Source organism: Lagopus muta, chromosome 17 (assembly GCF_023343835.1).
Source record: "Lagopus muta isolate bLagMut1 chromosome 17, bLagMut1 primary, whole genome shotgun sequence".
In the NCBI taxonomy this organism is placed as follows: Eukaryota; Metazoa; Chordata; class Aves; order Galliformes; family Phasianidae; genus Lagopus; species Lagopus muta.
Genome location: NC_064449.1, coordinates 11126373 through 11139742, shown reverse-complemented (window position 1 = coordinate 11139742; position 13370 = coordinate 11126373). Strand labels below are relative to the sequence as shown.

The 13370-nt window shown below is 44.8% G+C and overlaps 1 long non-coding RNA gene across 2 annotated transcripts; it reads right to left on the bottom strand.

Moving 5' to 3' along the window:
• Positions 1 to 680: 680 nt before the first annotated feature.
• On the bottom strand, positions 681 to 12051 carry LOC125701870 (uncharacterized). Of its 2 annotated transcripts, XR_007380383.1 has the most exons (4): positions 11853 to 12051; positions 11337 to 11469; positions 2420 to 2488; positions 681 to 1962 (listed from the first exon to the last, which is right to left on the bottom strand). It is a non-coding gene; the product is annotated as an uncharacterized LOC125701870 (long non-coding RNA). The 2 variants fall into 2 exon arrangements; XR_007380382.1 differs by lacking the exon at positions 11853 to 12051 and having other exon boundaries at positions 11337 to 11651.
• Positions 12052 to 13370: the final 1319 nt, after the last annotated feature.

Genomic DNA, 13370 nt, shown 5'->3' with positions numbered 1-13370 from the left:
CATAGCACTTCATTCTTATTACTGCTCACAGTTACTAGTCATTGTTATCTCTGAGAGACAGAGAAAAATACCAGCGCATGGGAGATGTGACTGAAAGCCCAACAACCAAATCTTTTGTGTAAACCACAGCATTAGCTGAAGGAGGAAGTTGTTTTGTTACATTGAGGCATTGAGAAAACATTTTCTAAATATTCCTGCCAAGAGATCCCTTTGCAGTCACACCGAGGAATTACTGCACCTTGGTGATAGCACAGTGCAAGCAAACGATTGGTTCAGCTCCTGCAGCTCTGCTGTACCAAGTAAAAAGGCAGCAAGTGAAACACACAGCTAGCTTAACGAGTCCTGTGTGGATGGGAGACTCAATTAAAATTAAATTATACAACAAATTAGGTTTTAAATGCTGCACAGCTTAGCCAGCCAGATAAATAATAATTAGAGATATACTGATCTGCTGCTCTGTGCAGTTGAACAGCAGACTGCTATAGCTGCTTTCAATACACGCTGTCACGTCCCTCCCAGCTCAGGGTGGTTTTCATGGCATTCCAAAGAAGCCACCCATGAACAGGCCCATTCTGTACCAGACATTGCTGTGAGCTGGGCTTAATAGACAGGAACTTTCTTCTGGAGTCTGTCTTTCCCACCTCTTCCACGTTTCTTTAGCAGTTTCCCTCTCCCTTCTTTCTACAATCCAAATCGTTCTACGTGGAATTAATTTTCAGGCTCTGGATCGCGCAGACAGCAGACTCCCTAGGAAATGCAAAAGACTTTCCAGGGAAACAAAGTAAAACCACACACCAAAATCACGCACGCAGGAGCAATTGAAGCACCACGTTTTCCTGGAAGAAGTTCCTCCCAGAAGGAACCCTGACTGAGCTTTGTTACTGGGGCAGAAGGAGCACCAAGGAGACTGTTGTATGCCCAGCTGGCAAACAGACTGAAATAATGCAATTGTTGTTCACACTTCACAGCTTAGCTTGACTGGATGCTGCACTCATATATGGCATTCACAGCTTCCTTTTGAAGTTGTTTGTAAACGTAATCAGGTATTTATTGAAGTCAGCGAAATAATAATAATTAACCTTGTTTATTTTTTTGCTTTTAGAAATCACTAACACCCAATTGTTTTGTTTAAATCCTATTTGCATTTAAAACCGTGTAAATACATATTTTTGTTTTGCTTTTTTTTTTAAATAAAGACTGGAGGGGCAAAACAAATAAAACAGTCACCTTTGGCATTTTTTAATTCCTGAACATCTAAGTCTAATTCTAAAATGAGCAGGATGTGGTCATTTCTGTCCAACACAGAAAGCGACTGTGGCAGGCTCAAGCTGACTCTTTGGCAGTTGCCATTTATGGATGCCATTCTGGGTTTCCTTTTTGACTGCTTAATTCTCCAGCACTTACACAGTAAGAGTCTTAGACTGACACGTTTAGTCTAAGGAGGAAAAAAATTGCATGTGTCATCTCAGGATGAAAGACTGCCTACAGATAAAAATGACACGAATGTTTCTGCAAAGGCCCCTCTCCATAGATAACTGGGAAAATTTACAGTCTGTTTAAAGCATTGGTTTCAAAGGGGATTTTAATTAATATTTTCTTCCTTCAAGTGTTTTCAAACATACTTCCTCCAGGGGGTGCCATATTAACACCACTGGAAAGTAAAAATGTATAAACGTAAGCGTGTGTAAATGATCCACAGGAAGGACATAACTCTCCACGTTGTATGTGTCACTGCGTCTTGTGAGTAATGTGCCATTCCAACCAGAGCCAAAGGCACCAGTGTTGAGAATGAAATTTCTCAGCTGTTCCCTCACGAGCGGTCAGAAGCGGTGCTGCCTGGTCCTACAATTAATGTCAAGCGCATTCCTGCCAAGTTCAGAGAGGACGCATCCCTTGGAAATGGGTTTTCAGAGTGGCTGAGTGCAGAAATACATTCATCCCATCTTCTGAGAGAAAGGGCCTCTGGGGAGAGGAGAAGTTACAGATGTAGTCACAGCTGCACGCGATTTCAGCTAGGTTATGAGTAAGGGCAGAAGTCTGAACATGGTAACGACACAGAAAATCAAAGAAGAGCTGGCCAGGAGCATCACTGGGTTTTCTACAGGTCTGCAGGGAATACCAGCCCATGTAGGATGTCTGTAAGTCCGTTAAAGCAGAGGAGTTTTGCTGGCTCTGAGAACAGAAACTTTGCTTTGAGCAAAAACACTTACTATACAAGAAAATCTAAACACCACTCCCAGACTAAGGAGCAAAAGAAAACTGAGAAATAATGTCATAAAATATACGCGCATTTTCCACATTTCACTGCTCACATTTTTTTGCTTTTATCTACACAGCAGATAAAACAATCACACAGTCCAGATACTGTGAATCCTTCACCCACTGCTTTAGAAATATTACTCAAATAGTGCCTGGTTACCTTCTACTTGGCAGTGAAGTTCTCTATGGGATAATTACTGAAGAAAAAGCATTCTTGAAGACTCCAAATCTGAAAGACAAAATCCTTAATATATTATTTATTTTGCCCTATCATTTCGAAGTGTAAGCTTACTTCTACTTCAAGAAAAGCAATGGAAGCCAGCACTATCAACGTCATTGATCCAGAGCTCATAGTTATGGACACTGTCAGAATAGAAAAAAATCTCCATGTGTTACACTAAGCCAGTGTTGGACAGTCTCAGAAGCAGGGCTTTCGTACTGCTCTGAATTGCAGAAGGGATGCTCAGAATTCCAGAAGTCATCTAAATTTTTAGCTGCATTGTACCAGTAGTGCACCACTGCAGTTGCTGTCAGAAAACTCCGTATATCAGCTGAAAAATACTTAGGTTGCTCCAAAAGTACTGCCTCCCATTTATTTCCATGGGAACTACAGCAGACATTTTGTCAGATGCCCCTCTGCTGCCATCTCTTGCACAGCAACAAAACGTAACAGGACATTGGTGGGAAAGTTCAACCCTTGTCATATCACCACCATCTGCCTCTGATGATGTGGGCCAAAATAATCAACTAGGAGAGACTACTTTCAGGGCATCCCTTGTATTATTACTTATCTAGACCAGGCAAAGCTTTGAATTACTACGAAAGCACAATAAATTCATGAACCAGAACCTTGAGAGCTGCAGATAATTTGTTGACCATGCAGAGAAAGGTAGCAACAGGCTCCAAAGGCAAAGTTTTCCTGTGCCTTCCTCCTGGAAAGGAGCAGCTGAAAGATTTCAACTCATTTGAGGGATCAGAAGTACACTTTGGTATACCAAGTACGTTTCTGATGTGCCAAAGTATGCTTCTGGTATACAAAGTATACTTCTGATCCCTCAGAGCAGCTCACCCATCCAGGAGCTCTGCCTTGAAGCTCTCCTCTCAGTTGAGCATCTTTGACATGGACTGTACGGTTGCCATGTAGCAACCCCAGCAAGTACTGCTTCTGTTACAGAGGGGACAAATAAATGCTGGATATGGATGAAAAGACATTCAGAGATAGGAAGAGTAACCAAAGGAAATTGAAATGATGGGATGCAGACCATTCTTTCGCCCTAGATGTTGAAGTGGATCTTTAAATCAGAGTGGGACAGAGCAGCAGTTAGGCAACATGCAGACTACATGTTAACTGAAATTTATTTTTATTTTATGCATTATACAGTGCAATGTTCTTTAAATGGGCATCAAAACAAAGAAAACTAGATGAGAATTAGATCTGAACTGCAGTACACGGCTGAAAGTCTAGTCATTGTTCTGCTAAGTGGTAGCATTTTCTAAATTACATCATTTTCAGAACAGAAAATGGGATTAACGGAACATCCAATCTTTTTCTGACTTCTTCTCAATACCATATGCTAGAGAAGCCTTATTTTTATTTTGCATTACCTTTGGAGACACATGCTTACAAGCTGGCCTGGTTTAGAATGAGATGCCTCCAGAGAAAGGGAAGAGTCTATCTTCTACCAGCTGTACAAGAACAAAAGGCTCCATAATGTCCTGTCTGGCTTATTATTGGCAGGGAGTTAAATCCATCAGCACTGGAGGATGGGAATAGGCCAGCATTGTTTTTTGCTATTTTGATTTATTAAAAATCCCTGCTGTGGACATTAAGAGGAAATTGGCCATAATTCAGGAGCAGTGGATCTGATGGACAGCGAGATGGAAAGTTTCATATTAAAGCCTTAGGAGGCCAAAAAGAAAATTGAAAATCTGGAAGTATCAGCTGATGGGCAGTACCTTTTCATTATAAAGAACACCAAGCTCTATAAAATTCTTGGCAGGAGGGATAAGAGCAGAATCAAAACAATGACCTTGAGATCAGTCCCAGTCTGGGCAACAGTGGGTTTACAACAGATGCCAAGTAAAGGAGAGAGAGAATAAATGCAAGTCAGATATCAGCTTCAGCTTGGACCTTGCTCTGGGCCCTCCTGTTCAAAAAGTGTCCACGTTTATAGTCTCTTCCTGTGTGACAGATCAGATACAGGATTTTTTCTCCCTATCCATGCAGCTAGAACTCTTAGCTACATTCTGTTCACTTTGCATCACCAATGCTGCATTATTCTCACTTCTGTTTTAACCATTCCATGTCTCATCCAATTCCTTTTCCTAACCAGAGCTCTGCTTAGACCAAGTCACTTCCTATTTACATCCTTCCTTTGATTCAGCATTCTCTATTGCAGCAAATAAAGCTGACCAACAGCAAAGTTATGGTTGGGAGATGATGCAGTACTCTGCTGCTGTACAAATACTGGGGCTAGAAAGGATAAGGAGCTTGACCTCCTGCACTGAGTATGGCATTTCTTACTAATAGCAACCTCTCAGCCCTTAGAGAGGTGTTGATGGTGTCTAGAAGCATACCAGTTTTCATTGGACAGAAGAATTTGGTACATGAAACAGTGCAGGGAGAAGGTTGATTTATGTGTGGGTTTTATCCCACATTTTCTTCTAAGCCTGAGCTCAATCCAAAGGAGTCTTATTGTAGATCCTTAGGTGATTTGATCTAGGCTTAGAAAAACCAAAGAGCATGTATTACCTGATAGCAAAAGCTCTGAAGGCAACTGGTTACAATTTATGAGGATGCTGGAATGCCCACAGTTCCTCAGCCAAAGCCAGTCAGGCAGGAGGACAGTGTGGGTTTTGGTTCACCTTCACCACGTATTTCTTGTCTATGTGAACACTGACCCCATACACATCCTGCATTCAGGTTTGAAACTGTAAAGCACTGGAAGTCACAATAACTCCCAAATATTTGCCTTGATGTTACTCACTTATGGCATTCTCATCTAGTACACCGGTGTGTACATGGAGGATTAATAGCTCAAGAGCTCACCTAAATCATTGGTTTCCAGCTCACGTCCTGCAGAGCCTGGGAAACCCATGGAAAACTAGAGTCTGCATGAAGCAGAGAAGGAAAAGCAAATTCATTTGTGCCAGACAGCATGCTACATATGTGAAATTCCTTAAGGAGTCCGCATTACTGCTGGAAAATTTAGGGGTCCACAAATCACAGAGGACTGAAGAGAGACTGACCTAAATCTTCTCCTGCAAGAGCAAACAGCCTAGAACTGCAGCAATACGAGAACTTGGTGCTAAGAAGCAGCACGACAGCTAAGCAGAACAAAATCTCTGCAGCTTCTTACAGATGAAAATGGAAATAAGTGGGACAGACATCTGTATAGCTTTTGTAAGTATTTGTTTGGAGATTAGTGTTAAAATAGACTCAAAGAATAAAAAGAGCAGCCCATATCAATGCTAACTAAACTAATCTCGACAACAAATTACTTATGCAACGTGCGTATGTGTTCCTCATATGGTTTGGCCCTGAACCTCCACTAAGTTGGAAAAAAAAAGAAATAAAAAAAGCAACCAGACAAGGACAATCCCTATTAAGGTGTCACAGAGTTATTTTAGTGGATTCTCTGGAAATAAGCTTGTTTCTGTGCTAATTTTTCTTCTGGCAGAACCAATTCATTCTCGGCCTTTACAAGCCAGTCTTTTACATTTGATTGAAAATTGGATTTGGGCCTCTGGGGATATTTCATGTCAGCCTTCCTAATGTAGTGTCAACGTGAAGACACAAAGAGATAAAAAGTCAGTTTCACTTAGAGTTTCCTTTTCCTAGCGTCTAGTCTGAGTTTTCACTCTTTCACTTTTGCACTTTGGATCTGTGTCTTCTTGTCTTAAGTCACATTAAGCGAGAGGGCAAGAGTGTACTAAGCCAACCTCCTTGGTTTATAGGCAGGGTCACTAGCACAGCTGGAACGCATACTTAAACCTTGTGGTATCACCTCATAAAACGATCACATAGCAGACAAATTTTAAGCGCATATTTGAAAAGCAGAAACTCTGGGGTCAGGGTGATGGAGACTGGAGGAAGGGTAAATGTAGGCTACAAGGAGAAATAATGAGACTCACTTTGCTGGAGGAAATGGACAGACATTAGCATTTCAATAGCAGTCGAACCATTTCATCCAATACAGGATGTAGTTCCCTGCAGACCGAGCGAATGCAATCCGTAACATCTGTGTTGAGCGCTGTACTTTTGAAAATACGACATTCAAACTGTAGGCTGCGCCCTACACGATCCCTCCTGCCTCCTTCCCTGGCCCATCACGCTCACCTGGAAGAGATGAGCTAACCAACTGGAAACGCAACACAAAGGAATCAGAGTGAGAACACAACCTCTCAAAGGTACAAGGAAAAACAGCATGTGGGCAGACAGCCTGGGGCTTCCACAAAATACACAGAGGAAGAACAAATTAAGAGTCCTTGGACAATAAAGTAAGTTCCAGATTTTTCTGACATATGATTTTGCAACAATCAAGATTACATCATTTTTCAGGGCAATAATACACATTTTTGTAGAATGCAAGTCTACTAAAGCAAGCACTATTTTTTGCTTTTGCATGTGACAGACCAAGACTGTGTTCTGTTCTCTTACAGAGAACAGAGAGCTGGGAAGCAAAGTGCTTGCTGCTTCTGCTTCTTATGTGACAGTCTGCATATAGAACTGAGACAGGGCATAGCTGATCTCAAATAACACAACAGTGAGTAAATGCATGGCACACCAGCTAGCAAAATCCATAACGTAGCACCACGTACAGCTTTCATATAATGAAGCTTTCCTATGCATGCAGATTCAAACTGATGCGAAAAAGTAAAATGTTGTGACCAGGAAAGAAAAATAAAGCCTACAGATAGATATATCAGCATGTCCCAGCCTACAGACCTTTCATCCTTCAAGTGCCTCCGGACCCCTGCTCCCCTCACCACTGCAGAGGAAGCTGCTTTGTGCCATGGCTCACTCCTGCCTCATTTAGTATACATACATGGCGACTGAGACAGGATCTTATGCCACACACAAAACATAACCTCTCTTCCATATTGCCTAGCTTCTTAGAAGATAAAGGAAATCCTTATTTTCACTTCTGCTCAGTTTTGCAGAAGACTGATTTTCCTAGGTCCTGCTTCCCTCTTCTGTTTACCGCTCTACTTTAGCACTTTCTATTCCCCTGTTTTCTCAGCAGCCGCTACCCAACAGCACGTCCTCCCATCAGCTTAACATCCTACACCAGCGGAGTTCATGGTAAGCAGTTGATTGGATTCAGCTGGGTCTGTCTGCACAGCAGGGAGAGCTGGCAGCCCTTTGAATACAGTTTCTGGGTGTCAGTCTGGATGTTCAGATCACTCCCTTGCCAGAAAAAGAAGCGTCACATTTTTCATCACACTTTTCTTTAATGACATTTCCTTCCTTCCAGAAAGTAAATGTCCAGGGGAGGTAAATGAATTGCTTTGTATAACTAGAGGATCTCCAAAGCCCTTGATCCAAGCTGTGTAGTAATGAAAAAAAATAACAAGGAGAGGAATGGAGGAAGGAGTTTTAAACACACTTTCAGATCATAGAAAAACAGTAGAAGAGCTAGAAAATAGAGAGATGGTGAAAGAAAATAACCGAGGCACCAAGGTAGTCCAAAATAATGCAACTGCTAACTGGGGGAAAAAAAAACACAGCACCACAATAGAGAAGAACTTTGTACGGTAAAGAGAGCGGATGTTCAGCAAAGCCGAGAAATTTTAATACTGATGTGTAAAATTAAACCGTGACAGCAGAACAGGCGAGAGCAGGCTTATCTGCAAGCGTCACGTTACCTCCCCTGGGATCCTTACCTTCCCCCTGGTGCTGCTGTCAGATTCTCCTTCCCCCTCAAATCTCACTTGACCTGAATTCTCATGATTTGACTCCGTAATCCTCTGGTTTCCGCTGTACGCACACAAAAGATTATTGTACAAAAGCGAATTCCCAGGGCCTTGGGCTTTGCTTTCCATTTAGTTAAAGAATTATCCTACAGTAGTTTAGGTGCTGGGAAACTTGTCCTGTAGATTATTGCCTACAGGGCAAATGCTGTGGAGGCTGCTAACGAGAGAACAGATGTTTGCTGGCTTATGAGCCTTACTGCATGTAAATGTCTTCAGAACTGTGCTTGTCAATAAGCCTCTGCCTAAGAATCACAAACCTTATGGACAAAATTCATCCCCAGTGTAAACGCATGGGCTTCGGCAGAATTACACTGAGGAGGAAGCTGGTCCTCGATCTACACCAGAGAGACAGTATTTAACACCTTGTGCAGAAGCTGAGACTGAACGTCATGAAAAGCTAACACTTCTCAAACAGGACTTGCCTCTTTCTGAGAGAAGGATGCAGTTATGATTTCTATTGTGGCACAGTGAGCCTCGAACAATTGGATTTCAAAGCCATACTGGTATTGGAGGAGAAAGATCCTCTAGTAACCACTCCATGCTAAAGTTTTCATTGCCTCAGTAAAGGGATGCTCTGTTTTCAGGGCCACAGCTTCACCTGGTGGATGTTGCAGCAGCCATTCAACAGGCTGAAGGTGAAACGTTCATCCAGTCCTCTGGACCCATGCTGACTTCCAGCTACCAAAGCAGCCCATGTTTGCTTCCTGCCGCCTGATGAACCCGAGCTTCAGAGCATCACGGGCTGAGGAGCTGACTGCACTGGCTGGAGCACCTCTTTCTCCATGAGCTCTCTTGACGGAAGTTCAAGATGTGTGCAGAAGATGTTTACCTTCAGGCTTTGCCCCTTCCTTCCTGCTGTGTGCAAGGGCTGATGACCTTGCTCTGCACGGCAAACTTCAGCTGTACTGGGCCAGAAAGCCATGGCCACTTCACCGTGCAAGTTTAATAGCAGCACTGCGTCAGTTGCTTGGTATAGTTCTCAGGATCCAGTAGCGAATCCTTTCAGCTGAGCGTGCCAGCTCTGTGTCTTCAGCAGAACAGCACAAGATTTACCCACCCCCCCTTCGCCTGAAGGTTCTGCAGCGAAAGGAAGAGCCACCCGGGGAGCGGTGCGGGAGCGCTGGGTGCCCGCGGCCGGCCTGCTCCTCTGGCACTAGGTGGCAATGTGGGTCTGCAGCAGCGTCGGAACGCGGCCCTGGGGCAGCCTGTGGGGGGTGGGTACCCGCGGGCACAGCTCAGCATCACCGCGTCCTTGCACGCCCTCTGCATCCCTCCCCGCATCACCCTGCAAGAGTCTCCTAGACAAAACGTGGAAAGAAATGCTTCCCAATGGCTTCGCGGCCACCAGCCGCCTCTCTTCCCAAACTGGATTTGATCCATCTCTGGGAATAAAAGAGAGCTGGCAGTGGGTTTGCCACACCACGCATTGCTGTGGTTGGGAGCTCGTGCTGCTGCCAGCCTAACCCACTGCTGGGACGCACCAGCACCCAAGGGAGGCCATGCAGGGCATCAAACCCCATCAGCAGGCTTTGAGTTGTGCCTGTGCCTGAGTTGTCCAAGCCACGCACGGCTGTGGTTCCATGTACAGCTCTGCTGGGAAAGCACCAGCCTTACCACCATCTGAGCTGCTGTCTTGGACTGTCTGCAGCAGCCTTGCCACCCAGCAGAGAATAGAGTTACCTTTCCATGTCCTGATTAACATTTCTGAGAGTTTGTACCTGGACACTTCATTAATTACCTTCCATCTAATGTCTTAAGAAAAAGCCAAAGCATTCTTGAGAAAGTCACTGCCAGATCCTTTTCAGCTGTTGCCTTTGTGTGGAGCTCAGTCTGTCAGTCAGAAGTAGATATTTAAGAGGAAATTTGACAAGAAATGATGGACAGCCTCTTGGCACACCTGACCTCTGCAACCCAGGCAGCCTGCTGTTAGATTTCTGGGTATTTGGTTTTAAGCGTGCCATGCTATTGAGCACACAGTGCTTCTGTTTCAGTCTTTATGGGCTCATCTCTGACCTCACACCTTACTGAGCGCTCTATAAGGTCTTTCCTCCACAGTGGTCATAATTGGGCTGCACCTCTCACAGCTGCCTGCACCGTGTGTTATCTCTGTGCAGCTCACGCTGCCCCAATCAGCATCTTGTGGGGGCATTGAGCAGCACAGAGCAGGCAGCATGCTCTGCTGTGCCGGGGATTCACCATCAGTTCCCCTGTCATTCCTGGTCTGCTGTAACACAACTGCTTTCAAGATTTCTCTCTCCAGTGGAACATCTGTGTTTTGGATTAGTTTTCCCCAGACAGGTTTACTTACAGGTTTTTTCCACATTAAATCTCAGTATTTTGTTCTTTCTAGTTTATCTAGGTCCTTTTTTGGTACTGTTCCTCTGGGTTCATCTGGATTCTCCCCATTTAGCACAGTCAGCAAAGTCCTCTGGTATCCCAGTTCACTCTTTCTATTAGTCTACCAATGAATAATACGTTCCTGGACGTCCCTCTGTAGCGCTGCACATTCATTTCTTGCAGCCCTTTGTTTACAGTTCATGCTTTTCTTCATCTGAGTGACTGTGCTGATATCCATGAGGATTTCAATCAATGTTTCCTTCAGACACACATGAAAAAGCTATAAAACCCCAAATAACTCCCCCAGTCGCTCTGCTTATCAGTCATAGTTGGATTAACTTCTGAACATTATGAGACTTTCCTCTTTCTATTTGTTTTATTTTACCACATATGAGCTCATGCTAACTTACAGACCACTCCTGAACCCTGTTTGGGAACTGTTTGGATATATAATTTCCACCCTATTTTCTGTCCATACAACACCAGTCTTCCATTTTTGGTTGTAACCTTTGGAAAATATTTCTTGTCCTTTAATTCATACACATAATACTATAAATACACCCACCGAAGGAATAGCAGATTTCTAATTGTGAATGTCATCTCTTACAACAGGAAGAGGTGAAACAACGAATGAATTTAAACAGTTCTATTTTACCCACACGCTGAACTCATGGTGGAAGCACAGCCTGCATCCCCAGAACTCAGCCCTGCAGGGTCCAGGCTGGCTGTGCTTCCCTGACCCACAGCAGGCAGGCAGCTGTTACCTTTACAATGAGGCGATCCACCAGCAAGCTCCTCACAGCCATCACAACAAAGTCTATCCAGTTTGCAGTGCTCCTCTCAGGAATTCTGTTGCTTCACCATCTCTGTGATGTGAGTCACATTTTCCCACTCATGCTGTGGTGAAAAGAGACACTTAAATGTTCCCAGGATCTCTCTGTCCCTGGTTGTTTTTGAGCAGAGCATGGAATCAAGCAGCTCAGCTCCCACTGTGCTTTTTGGGTGGTGTGGTTACACAGCACTGCTCCATGGTCACATCAGTGCCTTCCAGGGACTGCAGCTGGCTTCACATGTGCCCTTCACATAGAAATGGACAGAAATATTGAAGGCCTTGTTAACCTGATACTGACCTTCAATGTCAATGTGCTTTAGCACACAGCTGTTCTCCACATCCTCCCCCCCCTTATCCCCTTTATCTTTACTGGGAGTGATAGCAACAGAAAGGCACTGCAGAAATTTAACATTCAGTGTGATCATTTGCAACAGCAACTAACAATCACCTGTGCTCTGCTGAACTCTCCAGAAGCCTCTATGGACCAAGGCAGTACAGCACACATTCTCCTAACCCCATCTCCTCTCCAGGCTGCACAAAGTGCCACAGGATGAGTGCTCCATAGCAGCCCAGCTGCTGGCTGGCTGAAGGTGGGGGTGGGAAGCTCTCCCCTCATCAGCCCCCACCTGCCCACCTTCTGCTGGTAGAGCTGAGTGCGCTCAGCTGCCTTCCACCTCCATCCTGATTTGATAACTGAGAGCAGGGAAGGTATTACTTAAAGAATCTGGGTGGTTGTTTGCAAAATAAACAGGAGATGAAAGATAAGGCAGTCTCCTTGGTGCATAATTACCTTAAATGAAGGTCTGTTTGCTAATACTGTTGTTTTGATGTGCTAAACAGCTTAGTCTTACCACTCCAGTAGATACTATAACTGTAATTCCCAGTGATGTCACACCAAGATTAGGAGCTGTTGGGAAGCAAGAGGGGAAGGATATCTGTGGAGCAGTGGTGAGCAGGGAGCAGGCTTAGCTTCCCAGACAGCTCTGCAAAGCCCCATGGGGTGATGCTGCCAGGCAAGCTCCCTTGGGGCACCTCCCGCTTCCCCACCAGCTTGGGCCTGGAGAGGTGCTGAGGGCTGTGCCTGTGGTGGCACCTCACAGAATCGCAGAATGGCCAGGACTGGAGAGGACCTCAAGGATCATGAATCTCCAAACCCCCTGCCACACACAGGGCCACCAACCTCCTCATTCAATACTAGACCAGGCTGCTCAGGGCCCCATCCAACCTGGCCTTGAACACCTCCAGGGACAGGGCATCCACAACCTCTCTGGGCAGCCTGTGCCAGTACCACACCACTCTCTCTGTAAAGAAATTCTCTCTGACATTCAATCTAAATCTTCTTTCCCTCAACTTAAAACCATTTCCCCTTGTCCTGCAGTTATCAACCCCTTTCAAAGAGTTGACTCCCCTCCTGCTTGTAGGCTCCCTTTAGGTACTAAAAGGCTGCAATGAGGTCACCCCCGCAGCCTTCTTTTCTCCAGGCTGAACAAGCCCAGCTTGTTGTATGTCTTTGTGTGGGAGGTGCTGCAGGCCTGTGACCATCTTTGTGGCTTTCCTCTGGACCCTCTCCAACAGCTGTCTTCCTTGAACTGAGGGCTCCAGACCTGGATGCAGTACTCCAGATGGGGCTTCACAAGAGCAGAGTAGAGGGGGACAATCACCTCCCTGTCCCTGCTGGCCGCCCCTCTGCTGATGGAATCCTCCCCTGTCCTGCACACAGAGTGGCTGAGCACAAGCAGGGAGCTCTGTACACACACCTTCCCAGAGCCGAGCTAATAGAGCCTGACAGGGGGTGCTGGCTTTTTGAAGACGAAGAAGTCTCCTGGGGTGTTACCAATCCCCTGGAGGTGCCATTAGCTCATGATAACCACACCTTTGAAATTGTTTTATTGCTTTAATAATGTGGTGCTGATGGAAAATGGGGAACATGCCACATTTATTATTTATGCCGGTAAAAGATGAAAGT